This window comes from Leopardus geoffroyi, chromosome C2, assembly GCF_018350155.1.
Source record: "Leopardus geoffroyi isolate Oge1 chromosome C2, O.geoffroyi_Oge1_pat1.0, whole genome shotgun sequence".
In the NCBI taxonomy this organism is placed as follows: Eukaryota; Metazoa; Chordata; class Mammalia; order Carnivora; family Felidae; genus Leopardus; species Leopardus geoffroyi.
Window position 1 is genome coordinate 51,964,267 of NC_059333.1, and position 13,834 is coordinate 51,978,100.

A 13,834-nucleotide genomic window follows, 5' to 3' on the forward strand; every position below is an offset into this window, starting at 1 on the left:
TTTAGGTAACAATATTATAATAACCCATTCTTCTTTTAATAATTCACTATATTAATACAAGTATTTTAGGAATTATTTCATATCATCTGCTATACTCACATTCTCCATGACAAACATAGAGATGTTGTGTTTTGCATACAATCATGATGAAATCTTTTTTTGTAGAAGAGAATATTGATTAATTGTAAGTATGCTAGCATTAATTTCTTCTATGATTATTATCATTAAAATCATTTCCCTCTCTACTTATGGACCACAAATTACTCTCGTTCATAAAAATAAAAAGAAAATTGCTTTCTAGGACAGATTAATATTTCAGTGTCACTATTGCAAGATATCTAATGGTCTCATGTTAATAACAACATGATATCCTTTCTTGGACTTAAATGACAAATACTTATAGATTGCAATATGTTTTGTGACATTTTTGTTTTTAGTAACATGTATTCCTTTTGCATTATTTGGTTTTTGCAGTGGTATTTTGCTGAAGCAATTCATATTTATAAAATAATATTTCAACCTTAAAATAGTATTTAAATCAGTGAGGGTTAAAAATTAGACTTCTTTGTCATAAGTTTTAGCAGGGTTGGAAAAACTTATTCTATGGAGCAAAAATAAAATTTGCCACTCCCAGTAATATTATAAGACTCAGAGATTTTCAACCAAAAATTGAATTTAGTTAAATGATTGGCTGTGTGGTAATTCTAAGTAAATTCAAATACACCAGAATGGTAGGCTAGTGACATAAAGTTGTTTATTTTAGCTGCAAAAAGACAATCAATAACTGAGAATTCCTTAACTACAGTGATGTGAAAAAATGACTTTTTTTCTAAAGTTAATTGAATTTTTAAAGCATTTTTTCCTATGAAGCAAAAGCATTTTCTACAACAGCTTTTGTTTATAAACCCAAAGGGGCATCAAAATGGAATACTGGAAATTGAAGCAATGATTGTTAAGTGACAATAAATCATGTTCAGAAAAAGAGGGAAAGCATAGATCTATTGTTTGATGAACAGAGTGTCCTGTTAATAAGTGAGAGAAAGTAGAAAGAACTGTGTAACAAATTTTACTTCCCTTTTCTTCAGAAAAAAAAAAACCCTAGAAAAGGCAAATAAATAAAGCAGAGGTATAAGTTGAGTGAGGAAAGTATAAGAATGCATATAATTGTTTCAATGAAATTAGGATACTAAACTCAGAAAATTTACCCAACAATGTCAAATGAATTCATAGATGTAATTTCAGAACACCTGTCAGTAATCCTAACAAACTCATAATAAAAGGAAAATATGCCATAAGACTAATGATGGGTAAATGCTTTCAAAATTAAGGGAAGAATAGAAGCCAGAAATGACAGGTAGATTCTAAGAAAATTCTAGAATAGATTATATGTTTCAGAAAGTTTCATTAGCATAACTTTAGAGTTGGGATTTCAGAGGAAGAAAAAATATGAGAGATATTCAAGATACAATGGGATGTCATTAAAATGAATATGGAATTGTTGCCTAAAGCTAAGGAAATGCAGATTCCACTGAGAAATCAATGAAGTTTGCTATACCTGCATAGCTGTGAAGATTTTCATCTAACCATATCAGATTAAAGAATACCAATTGAATAACATCCAGACTTGGGAACCCTTGTTTATAAAAAAAAGAGGAATCAGAATGTTTATCTGTGACTGGAGAAAACTCAAGATGTATAGTGTCCCTAAATCCCTTGCTTTGTCTACAATCTTGAATAGACAATGTCAGCTTTTTGTGAAGGTGGGATTTAACAATCACAAATTATCATTTTAATAGACTCAAATTGCTTGAGATGCTAACATTTCTCCCAGAGTTGGTAAATTATCTTCTCAATCCCCACAATATTTTAATGTTAAATTTAAAAATAAAGTAAATTCAAAGAACTAATTTAGTAGTTTAGAGATATTGTAATTGTCAGAATTAATCCCACTGGTAATCTCTCTGATTTTTAATTTTAATTAAAATACATACTTATGGGTTTGTGATTTTGTCAACCAAAGAGTGTAAGATATTTGATGAAGTTTGTAAATGGCAGAGGGGTGTTTAAGAGGTCTGGATTAATAATATGTATTCTTTTAATTTGTGAAATTTAAAGCATTTGGAAGGATTTTCTTGTGAGTAGGAAAGGATTCCTTTCCATGTAGTTAATTAACACATCCACCACCTCACATATTTACCTTTTTTTTTCTTTTGGTGAGAACATGTAGGTTTTATTCTCTTAGCAAGTTTCAATTATACAAAATGGCATTATCAACTCTAGTTACCATTTATACATTAAATTCTCAAAACTTATGCATCTTATAACTGAACATTTGTACCCTTTTACCAATCTCTTCCTATTTCCCCCCACAACCCAGCCTCTGACAACCACTTTTCTACTCTCTCTCATGAGTTTTTCTTTTTTGTTTTTGTTTTTGTTTTAGATTCCAAATGTAAGTGATACCATGTGGTATTTTCCTTTCCTTGTTTGTCTTACTTCACTTAGCATAATGCTTTCCAATTTCATCCATGTTGTCACAAATGACAGAATTTCCTTCTTTTTAAAAGCTGAATATAATATATATATGTATACATATATATATATACATATACATGTGTAAACACTTAGGCTGTTTCTATACTTTGACTTCTGTGAATAATGCTGCTATAAACATGGGAATACAGATATCTCTTTGAGATAATGATTAGTTTCCTTTGAATTTATATACCCAGAAGTAGCATGGCTGGATCATATGGTAATTCTATTTTTAATTTTTTGATGAACCTCCATACAGTTTTACAAAATGGCTATACCAGTTAACATTAAGGATTCCTTTATCTTCACATCCTCACCAGTGTTTGTTATTTCTTGTCTTTTTGTTAAAAGCATTCCTAACATGTGTGAGATATCTCTTTATGATTTGAATCCACATTTCCCTGATGATGAATAATGTTGAGCACTTTTTCAAGTACTTGTTAACTATCTGTATGTTTTTGGAAAAATGTCAATTTGGTCCTTTTTGGTTGGGGTATTTTATTTTATTTTTTGCTTATTGAATTGCTGAGTTCCTTATATATTTTGGATATTAACCACTTATCAGATATGTGGCTTGCAAATATTTTTTCTCATTCCATAGGTTGCCTTTTAATTTTGTTGATAGTTTCCTTTGCTGTGCAGAAGCTTTTTAGTTTAATGTAATTAAGCTTGTTTATTTTGTTTTTGTTGCTTTTCTTTTGGTGTCAAATCAAAAAAATTATTGCTAAAATCAATGCTAAGGAGCTTATTGCCTATATTTTCTTCTAGTAGTTTTATGGCTTCAGGTCTTACATTTAAGTCTTTAATCTGATTTGAGTTGATTTTTGTGTATGGTTAAGATAAAATATGTAATTTGAACTTAATAGTTTAAACTACTAGATTCCAAATTTTTGATAAATGTATGACCTAGGTAGCTATTAATACTTTTCCTTCCACAAAACCATTTTTAGACCTAGAGAAGTTCATGCAAATGAATGCCTTAGAATTCTACTTCAGAATTGCTCTCATACCATAAACAAAACATCTGACAATTTAACAGTCAGACAAAATATATGAAACAATCATTTTCAGACATTGAAAAACAAGTCCCATTGGGATATAATCCTTGAGAAAAGAGAAACAAATGAACTGGGTCCTACAATACTCTAGCTTATTGCCAGGATGAAGTTTCCAGGAGAAAGCCTGATGGTCTCACTGAGTTGAAGATACAGCAATTAAAGTTTGGAATATCTAGACAGCTAGAATTTATGGTGTAGAATTCAAGGGATGAAGGAACTGCACATAGAACAATGAAAAATTTAAGAAGGATGCTTTAAGCATTGGTTGAGTACTGATGCCTGCATGTGTTAACAGAGACTCCCATAGTCCAAGCAAGAATCACTGATTAGCAATACTACTCAGAGCTCACACAAACTATAAATAATTTGTGTAAAAAGACCTTATAATAATGGAAACATTGGGTAGAGTCTTAACAGATGTGTGACACTTCAGCAGTTGGAATTACATTATTCCCAGAGATAAAATCTATGTAAGACCTCTCCAAACAAAACTTAATGTTGTGTTTTAATGGATAAAATTACCACAAGCTACTTATCTATGCATCAGAACAAAATCTAACATTCTTTAAAGGAGTTCAATAAAATCCAGAAACAAACAACTTAAAATTAAAAATTGTCCAACATTTAATAAAATATTATCAAGCATGTAAATAAGCAGGAAGATATAAACCAAAGCAGGAGAAAAATCAAGTAGTAGAACCAGACCCTCATAATAATGGTGATGATGAAATTTATAGACAAGGTTGTTAAGATAGCTATTATAAATATCATGAACATGATCTATAATCGAAATGTCAATATGAACACATAAAGAAGAGAGATGGAAGATATTATAAAGACCCAAATGGAACTTGTAGACTTGACATGCAATATCTTAAATGAAAAGCACACAGGATGCGATTAAAAGCAGATTAGGCATGGAAGAGAAAAATATCAGTGAGCATAAAGATATATGAATAGAAACTATTCAAAATGAAGCACAGAGAGAAATAAGACTGAAAAGTAAAAATGGCCACTGTTTGGTGTGTTATTGAAAAATGTCAATTGTCTGCATGTATAATTGGAGACCCTGAAGGAACAAAAGAGGGCAGAAAGAATATTTAAAGAAATAATGGCCAGTGTTCACTTTGGCAGCACATATACTAAAACTGGAATGATACAGAGAAGATTAGCATGGCCCATGCACAAAGAAATAATGGCCAAATCATTTTAAAATAGATAAAAAATAAATTTACAGATTCAAGAAGTTCAACAAACCCAACAGTGAAGAAGAAGAAGAGGGGAAAAAAAGGCTAAAACCTGTCTGACAAATGATTAAAAGGCCAATGATAAAAAATATTAAAAGAAAGAGAAGCAAAAAGACACACTATATATGGAAGAACTAAATAAGAATCTCAAGAGCAGGTTACATCAAACTAAAAAGGTTCTGTACAGCAAAATAAATGATCAACAAAATAAAAATGCAACCTACCTAATGGCAGAAAATGTTTGCAAATCATATAATTGATAAAGGGTTAATATACAAAATATATAAAGAACTCACAGAACTCAATAGCAAAGTCATCATCATTCATCTGATTAAGAAATAAGCAGAGGACCTGAATAGACATTTTTCCAAAGAAGACATACAGATGGCCAACAGATACTTGAAAAGATATTCAGCATCACTCATCGTCAGAAAAATGCAAATCAAATGATATTTCATCTCACATCTGTTATAATGGTTATTATCAAAAAGACAAGAAATAAAAAGTGTGGGTGAGGATGTGGAGAAAAGGGAACACTTGTACACTGTTGATAGGGATGTAAATTCGTGCAGTCACTATGGAAAACAGCATGGAGGGTTCTCAAAATATTAAAAATAGAACTATCATATGATCCAGCAATTCCACGTATGGGTATTTACCCTAAAGAAACAAAGACACTAACTCAAAAATATATATTCACTCCTATGTTCATTGCAACATTATTTATAGTAGCCAAGATATGGAAGCAACCTAAGTATCCAGAGGCTGTGCAAACTAGCAGATAATGAACAATGTCTGTAAAGTACTGAAAGACATAAAGAAAAGATATAGATATGTCAACTGAAAATTCTATTCCTATCTAAATTATCTTACAAAGAGAAGCAAAATCAACTTTTTCATATTTAGAAGAATAGAGTAAAAACTTAAAATTTAAAGGAAGTTCTTCACATAGAAAAAAAGTGATACCAGAGAGAAAGTTGGGTCTACACAAAGAAAACAATAATCTCAGAGATTAAAAATATGCAAGTGTATATAAAATAACTTTTTCTCATTTTTCATCTATTTAAAGTATAATTAGCTGTTTAAGTAAATAATGTCTATCCAGAATTTAATTGTATGCAACCATGGCAGAAATGATGGGAATAGGGAAAATAAGGTTTAGTACTTTCAGGTCCTTATGCCATATGTAAACCAACACAGCAATATTTGAAGATAGATATTGATAAATTAAACGTGTATGTTATCAATTCTAGATCAATCATCAAAAAAGATGAATAAAACAAAGAAGTATAGTTAATAAGCCTGTAGGGGACATAAACAAAAGTACAATAATGATTCAATTAATTCAAAAGAAGTAGAAAAAGTTGAAAAATATTAAAGAATACATGGGACAAATAGAAATAATAACAAGATATCTATAATTATCATATATAATAGAAAAATAAAGCCCATATATACATTTCCTGTAAGAAACCCTCTTTGGCTCAGTTATTCTGGTCCAAATCTTGAGATGTGGAGGAGTACTCAAGAGTATTGATGAATGGATTCAGTGGCTCAATTTGTTCTCAAGAGCTGTTTTATGGAATAATTTTTGGATCTCATTATGTTCAAACTTTTTATTAATGATTTGGGTGAAGATATAAAAAAACAATCCAAAAGAAAAATGTGTGGTGACACAATGCCAAGCTGCTTACCTAAAGCCAGTAGGCTACCATCAAATATCTTTGGATCTGCATTACAAAAACTAATATGTGCTGAATGTAACATGGTATCTTGCAACAAATCTTGCACCAGAAAAAAGGAGTTTAGTGGAAAATGGTGACATCTGAATAAAACCTGTAGTTTAGTTAATAGTGTTATACCAATATTAGTTTCTTAGTTTTGATAAATGAATCATGGTTATAGAAGATGTCAACATGAAAAAAGTTAGTGCAGGGCATATGAGAACTCTGTACTATATTACAACTCTGTAAGTCTAACATTATTTCAGTCTAAAATTATTTAAGTCTAAAAGTCTTAAAATTATTTAGGTCTAAAAATTATTTCAAAATAAAAAGTTAAAAAAGTTAATATGTATCAATAAAGTACAATGACACAAAAAACATTTAGGAGAAGAGTTATTATACAGAGGTAAATTCTCCTTGGAAAAGAAGCAAGTAAATGGATAAATTGGTGAAGATAATTGAATACTTACTATGTTCTGGGGGTTTACATGGATTATCATATTATATTTTCATAATAACCATTACAGTTGACATATTACTTTCATCATTTTACAGGGGAAGTTCAGTCAATTGCTCAGAGCCAGTAAATTGCAAATCTGGGATATAAAACTCAGTTTGTATAACTCAAAAGGCCAGGACTTTTCCACAATGCTAGAGTAGCCTCTAGTGTTAACAATTTAACTCTCTTGTACCTGAAGCTTAAAGCTATATTTTCACTTTATATTAATTTTAAGATGGATGTTTAAGAAGTAGTGTGTATTAGGAGAATAATCAGAATTATAAGGAAGTCAAGAAAAAATAAGTCTTAGTCCCAAATTTTTTTAAAAAGTAGATATATGAATACATGATAACTTATCAATAACAAGTTTTTATTTATTCAGAAGGAATCCATACAGACTTTACAGAGAGGGTGCATATTTCACTTTAAGGGAAAATATGCTTCAGCATTAGATTGTCTAATAATAAAATGAGCTTTTTTTTTGAAGTCTTGCTAGTGGTGTTATTTAAGTAGCAGCAAGATGTCTTCTCCAGGGGAGGTCTATCATTCTAAGAAGAAACAATTTCTCCAAAGACATAATGATATGAAATACACTGAATGTTTGGGAAATAGAAAATACTATCAGATAGCAGGATCACATGTCCTGGTAACAATGGAAATTGCTCAGGAATTTTGTTGTCACAATGAAAGACTGAGAAATATATTGACATTCTAATTAAATCTTATTATTATGAATTGCAGTCCTATTAGACCCACTAAGTAGTCATTAAGTAGTCACTAAATAGTAAATCAAAACAATTCTAGCCAGTGACAAATTTGGTGATAGTTTTGAAAACTTGGATAGTTAAAAAATCAAAATTAAGGGCTAATAGCAGCAAATCCCCTTGCAAAAGAAAAAAGGATGAAAAAAATATATAATTAAAATTAAGCACTTATACTAAAGTATTACACTTGATATATTTTATGCCATTAATGAATTCTGTTTAAAAAGAGTAAAAATCAAGTCACAAATCTGGGAGAAATACATGCATTTACTAAAACAATTCTACCTCACAATTCTGTTTTTATTCTATTTCACTTCTGGCCCAGAGTTATACTGTGATTCATTGGTTGAGCCAAAATGGGTACCAAATAAAAACATTTTCTTAGGAAAACCACCCAAACTACAGGAAAGCAACACTATTTAGTTCCTTTATTTTCAGTAATTCATTCCTTTAGCTTAGGACTCTGATCTCTCATGCTATCAAGGGAGACAATCTTCTAAACATTTATCATAATTGTCCTTTAGTATAAATGAAGGCTCTAAAGGAAAGTTTTGATAAAGGAGGCTAGCAAGAAAGTTGATGCCACTGAATGGCTGAGTGGAAATTTTTGGATGGAAAGGATGGACATGGGACAGAAGAAGAGACCTGAAGAACACACATATAAATCGCCTTAAGTATTGGCCTTGAATATCTCATTTATTACTTTTCAATTATCTGTCTGACATCTGAAATTACAAGCATGTGTGCTAACGTTATTCTTAAGGAAAATGTAAATATTGTAGTCCCTAATTCTTCTATGGGGTGAATTGGATATGTGATTATAGGGTGTTCATGTATCACACACTAATTTCATAAAAGATAAATTCGGTAATTAGAAGTTATATTTTTTATGAGGTACTTTTTAAACAAAGGTTAATTCTTAACTAGTTTCATTTATAATTAAACTGAAAATGTCACAATTTCCTTCTAAAATAAATACACATATTCAAGTAATCACAGTAGTTGACTGAGATTAATAGAGATCAAGTTGTGGTCTTTATTATACCTGTGATGGTTAATTTTATGTCTCCATTTAGCTAGGCTATGATGTTCAGATATTTGGTCAAACATCAGTCTACATGCTTCTGTGAAGGTGTTCTGTTAATGTGATAAACATTGATATTAGTACACTTTGAGTAAAGCCAAATTTTCCATAATGTGTGTTGGTCTCAAGCATTCACTTGAAGGTCATAAGAAATGAATACTGAGGGGCTGGGGGAGATGAACAAAATGGGTGAAGGGGAATGGGAGACACACACTTTCAGCTATGGAATGAATAAGTAGCTGGAATAAAAGGTGCAGCATAAGGAATATTGTCAATGGTATTGCATTATCATTGTATGGTGACAGATGGTAGCTGCATTTGTGGTATAGCTTGTGTGTATACACTTGTCGAATCTTTACATTATATACCTCAAACTAATGTAACATTGTGTGTCAACTATACTCAAATTAACTTTTTTAATGTTTATTTATTTTTGAGAGAGAGAGACAGAGCATGAGCAGGGGAGGGGGAGAGAAAGACGGAGATACAGAATCTGAAGCAGGCTCCAGGCTCTGAGCTGTCAGCATAGAGCCTGATGCGGGGCTCAATCTCAGGAACAGTGAGATCATGACCTGAACCAAAGTCAGATACTTAATCATAACCAACTGAGCTACCCAGACACTCCAACTATACTCAAATTAAAAAAAAAGAAAAGTAAAAAAGACTGAAGTTTCCCCAAGAAGAAGGAATTCTGCCTTTATACTTCCTTTGAACTTGATATTGCCACATCAAATTCTCCCTGAATCTCCAGTCTGCTAGCCTGCCCTGCAGATTTTGGAATTGCCAGTCCCTACAATTGCACAATCCAATTCCTTAAAATCTCTATTTCAGTTGATTATAGATAGATGATAGATAAATGGATAGATAGACATATATAGATATGGATCTCTATAGCAGAATAAACTATTTGTACTCTTAGACTCTATTTCTTCTATTTAACAGAAAAAATAACTCCTTCCAGAGTTTTAATTTTCAACTACAAATAAATAGAGGGACAAAAATAAATGCACCCCACTATCTTTCAGATATAAAACACATACACACAACATACACACACTGAATACAGTGTTAGGGTAAACACATGTCTCGGCATGAGTCTTATGCAATAGGAAAACTTTAAAAGTATGTATTTTATAATTCTTTTAATTAATTAATTTATCTATTCTGAGAAAGAAAGCACAAGTGGGGGAGGGGAAGAGAGAGAAGGAGAAAGGGAATCTCACGCAGGCTCCACCCTGTCAGCGCAGAGCCCCATGAGGGGCATGAACTCACAAGCCATGAGATCAAGATCTGAGCTGAAGTCAAGAGCTAGCCTCTTAACCAACTGAGATATCCAGGTGTCCCAATTTTATAAACTTTCTTAATGTTTATTTATTTTTTAGAGAGAGAGAGAGAGAAAGAGAGAGGCGAGAGGTGCAGAGAGAGAGAGGAAGACACAGAATCTGAAGCAGGCTCCAGGCTCTGAGCTGTCAGTACAGAACCTGGGCTCAAACCCACCAACCGTGAGATCATGACCTGAGTCGAAGTTGGACGCTTAACCAACCGAGCCACCCAGATGCCCCAAAAGTATGTATTATTTTAAATGTACTTATTTAAATAAAAATAAGTTTAGCAAATAACAAAAATGTAAATTTCTAGATAGATGCCTAAAAGCAAACATAAAGTCCACTTTGCCATCCAAACCATTTCCTCCATTTCCTGGAGATGTTCCCATTAGAAAATTTTGGTGTATCATTCAAAGAATGTGTGTATATGGATGGTCCCCAACTTATGATGGCTCAACTTACAATCTTTAAACTTCAATTTAACATTTACTGCTCTGTTGTAGGACCCTCTCTCATGATTCTTCAATACTTTATGCTAAAATAGCCTTTGTGTTAGATGAGTTTATCCTATTGTGGGCTAACGTAAGCATTCTGAGTATATTTAAGATGCTAGGCTAAGCTATAATGTGTGGTAGGTTTAGTGCATTAAATACATTTTCTATTTATGATATTTTCACCTTATAATGAGTTTATTGGGACATAACACTTTCAAACAATGTAGTTTTACAACATTGTTTTAAATGTCATATGGTTTCAGAGATATTTTTAAGTAAATCATCTTTTCATAAATTATGGGATGATATTTAAAATCGATGTCAACATCCCTATGGCAGAGCAGTAGGAATGAGATACCAGCCAATAAGCATATCAAGTTAACTTCTATCTTTGTTAAAATTGTTCTTAGTTAAATCTAACATCCAAATTCATGAAATTTCTGAGGTAAGCTCTCTCCATAAACTTTTTAAAAATAACGGAGTTGAACAAGATTTGTAAAATAGCAAGATCTGCCTTGAGTCTTTCAAGGTATACAATTGGATAGTGGGTCAGTGCATCCACACTGTTGGTTGGTGTTTTATTCCTATTGTTGTTGTGGTTATCACACTCACCTTTTCAAGCTAATATAATAAGTCTATTTCAAATTAATCCCTTTGGCCGACTGTTAGCTCTTTCTAAATGAGATCTCTGGACCAAAATCCTAGCTATGCAGTGACAAATTGTGGATAAAGCTATTCTGGACATCAGGATTTTTCTTCACATGAAGGCTTTAAGGAATGACTAGTTTTAAACATTCTGTCAAACATTTCAAAACCAAGTCCCAAGGTTACTCTCCCATCTCTAAAGATACTTACCGTATCAGTGATCTTTGTTCTGATAAGAAAATGGCATTTATGTTCCTTTTCCTCTACAAATGAGAACAAGCCAAATGTTACCTTAAAATTTACTTACAGTAAAGAAAACAAACCTTTAGGCAAAATATCATGTGTATAATAATGCATACTGCCAAGGCTGAGATAGTTCTAACAAAGCCAAATGGATTCCCTAGCCTGTCCTCTCCTGGATGGAGAGGGCTACAGGCATCTCACAGAGGAGCTGAGGAAATAGACCGTTATTGCCAATTACCACTTTCCATGGTTCATTTAATTACTACCAGATTTAATAAAGGAATAAAGGAAAGTTACTCTCCAAATTGAGATTTAAAAACAGTAATTGTATCTTATATTTAAACCCTTGATAAGTTGAATATTAAATGTATAAACTTTTGTCTGCATTCTCCAACATTTACTTCCCTAAACATATATTACTTTCATAATTAGATATACTCACCTCCACACAAATGTTTTCAAGTGTTTTTTTAGGGGTGCCTGGGTGGCTCAGTCAGTTAAGCATCCAACTTTGGCTCAGGTCATGGTCTCATGGTCTCGTGGTCCATTGAGTTCAAGCCCTGGTCCGTTGAGTTCAAGCTCCCTGCTGACAGCTCAAAGCCTGGAGCCTGCTTCAGATTCTATGTCTCCCTCTCTCTCTGCCCCTCCCCCGCTCTCACTTTCTCTCTCTCTCTCTCTTTCTCAAAAACAAATAAACATTAACAAAAAACTTTTAAATTAAAAAAAATGTTTTTTTAAGTGATATGTCCCATGGTTAATAAATAGTTTAAGAATGTTTATTTTTGCCTTGTAAACAGCTATAGGGATATCTAATAAGCAAAAGCATATTTTGATTTTGATAATAAATTTAATGCACATACTCCATAAGTATAGTTCAAAGCTGGAGAAAACATGTTAATTTTGTTTTTATTTTTAAAATGTTCAGGTAATAGAAGTCATTATTCTAGAAGACACACTAATGTTCCTTCTACTTCTCCTATAGTTGTGTATAAACTTCTTTACTTATGACAGATGAATATTATGTAGGAAAAAATTAATATTTAAAAAAAAATTCTTTCAAGTTAAGAAAAATATTTTTAAATGCTTTTGAGTATGACTTACACACAATGTTACATTAGTTTTAGATGTACAATAAGTCTATTTGTTATGCTATGCTCACCGCAAGTGTAGCTACTATCTGTCATTATACGACACTATCAAATTACCATTGACTATATTTCCTATGCTGTACCTCTTATTCCTGTGATTTATTCACTCCATAAGTGTAAGCCTGTATCTCCTACTCCCCTTCACCCATTTTGTCCATCTGCCATCCCGCTCCTGTCTGGTGACCATCAGTTTGTTCTCTGATTATAAGTCTGATTCTGCTTTTTGTTTGTTTATTCATTTGTTTTGGTTTTTAGAGTCCACATATGAGTGAAACCATATTGTATTTGTCTTTCTCAGTCTGACTTACTACATTTAGCATAATACCCGCTAGGTCCATCCATGTTGTCACAAGTGGCATGATCTCCTTCCTCTACGGCTATATAATATTCCATTGTATATATATACCACATCATCTTTATCTGTCTGTTGATGGACATTTAGGATGTTTGAATATCTTGGCTACTGCAAACAATAGTGTAATGAACATAGAGATGCACATATCTTTTTGAATTAGTGTTTTCAGGATTTGTTGTTGTTGTTGTTGTTGTTAAAAACCCAGTAGTGGAATGACTATATTGTATGTTATCTGTATTTCTAACTTTTTGAGGAAATTCTAGACTGTTTTCCACAGTGGCTGAACCAGTTTGCATCCCAACTAACAATGTATAAGGGTCCCCATTTCTCTACATCCTCACCAACACTTGTTATATCTCAGTATTAGAAAACACGTCTTTGTGTTTAATCTTTGTGACTGGTGTGAGGTGATATCTCATTGTGATTTTGATGTGCATTTCCCTGATGACTAGTGAGGGTGAGCATCTTTTCATGTGTCTGTTAGTCATCTGCATGTCTTCTTTGGAAAAATGTCTATTCAGATTTTCTGCCCATTTTTAATCGGATTTTTTGTTGTTATTTTTTGGCATTGAGTTGTACAAGTTCTTTATATGTTTTGAATATTAACCCCTTATAGGATATATCATTTGCAAATATCTCCTCTGATTCAGTAGACTGCTTTTTGTTTTTGTTGATGGATATTCTATACTCATAGATTGGAAGAATTAATATTG

General features: G+C 32.1%; 1 pseudogene; it reads left to right on the forward strand.

Moving 5' to 3' along the window:
* The first annotated feature begins 4,711 nt into the window (after positions 1-4,711).
* On the forward strand, positions 4,712-4,804 carry LOC123576254 (annotated as a pseudogene).
* Positions 4,805-13,834: the final 9,030 nt, after the last annotated feature.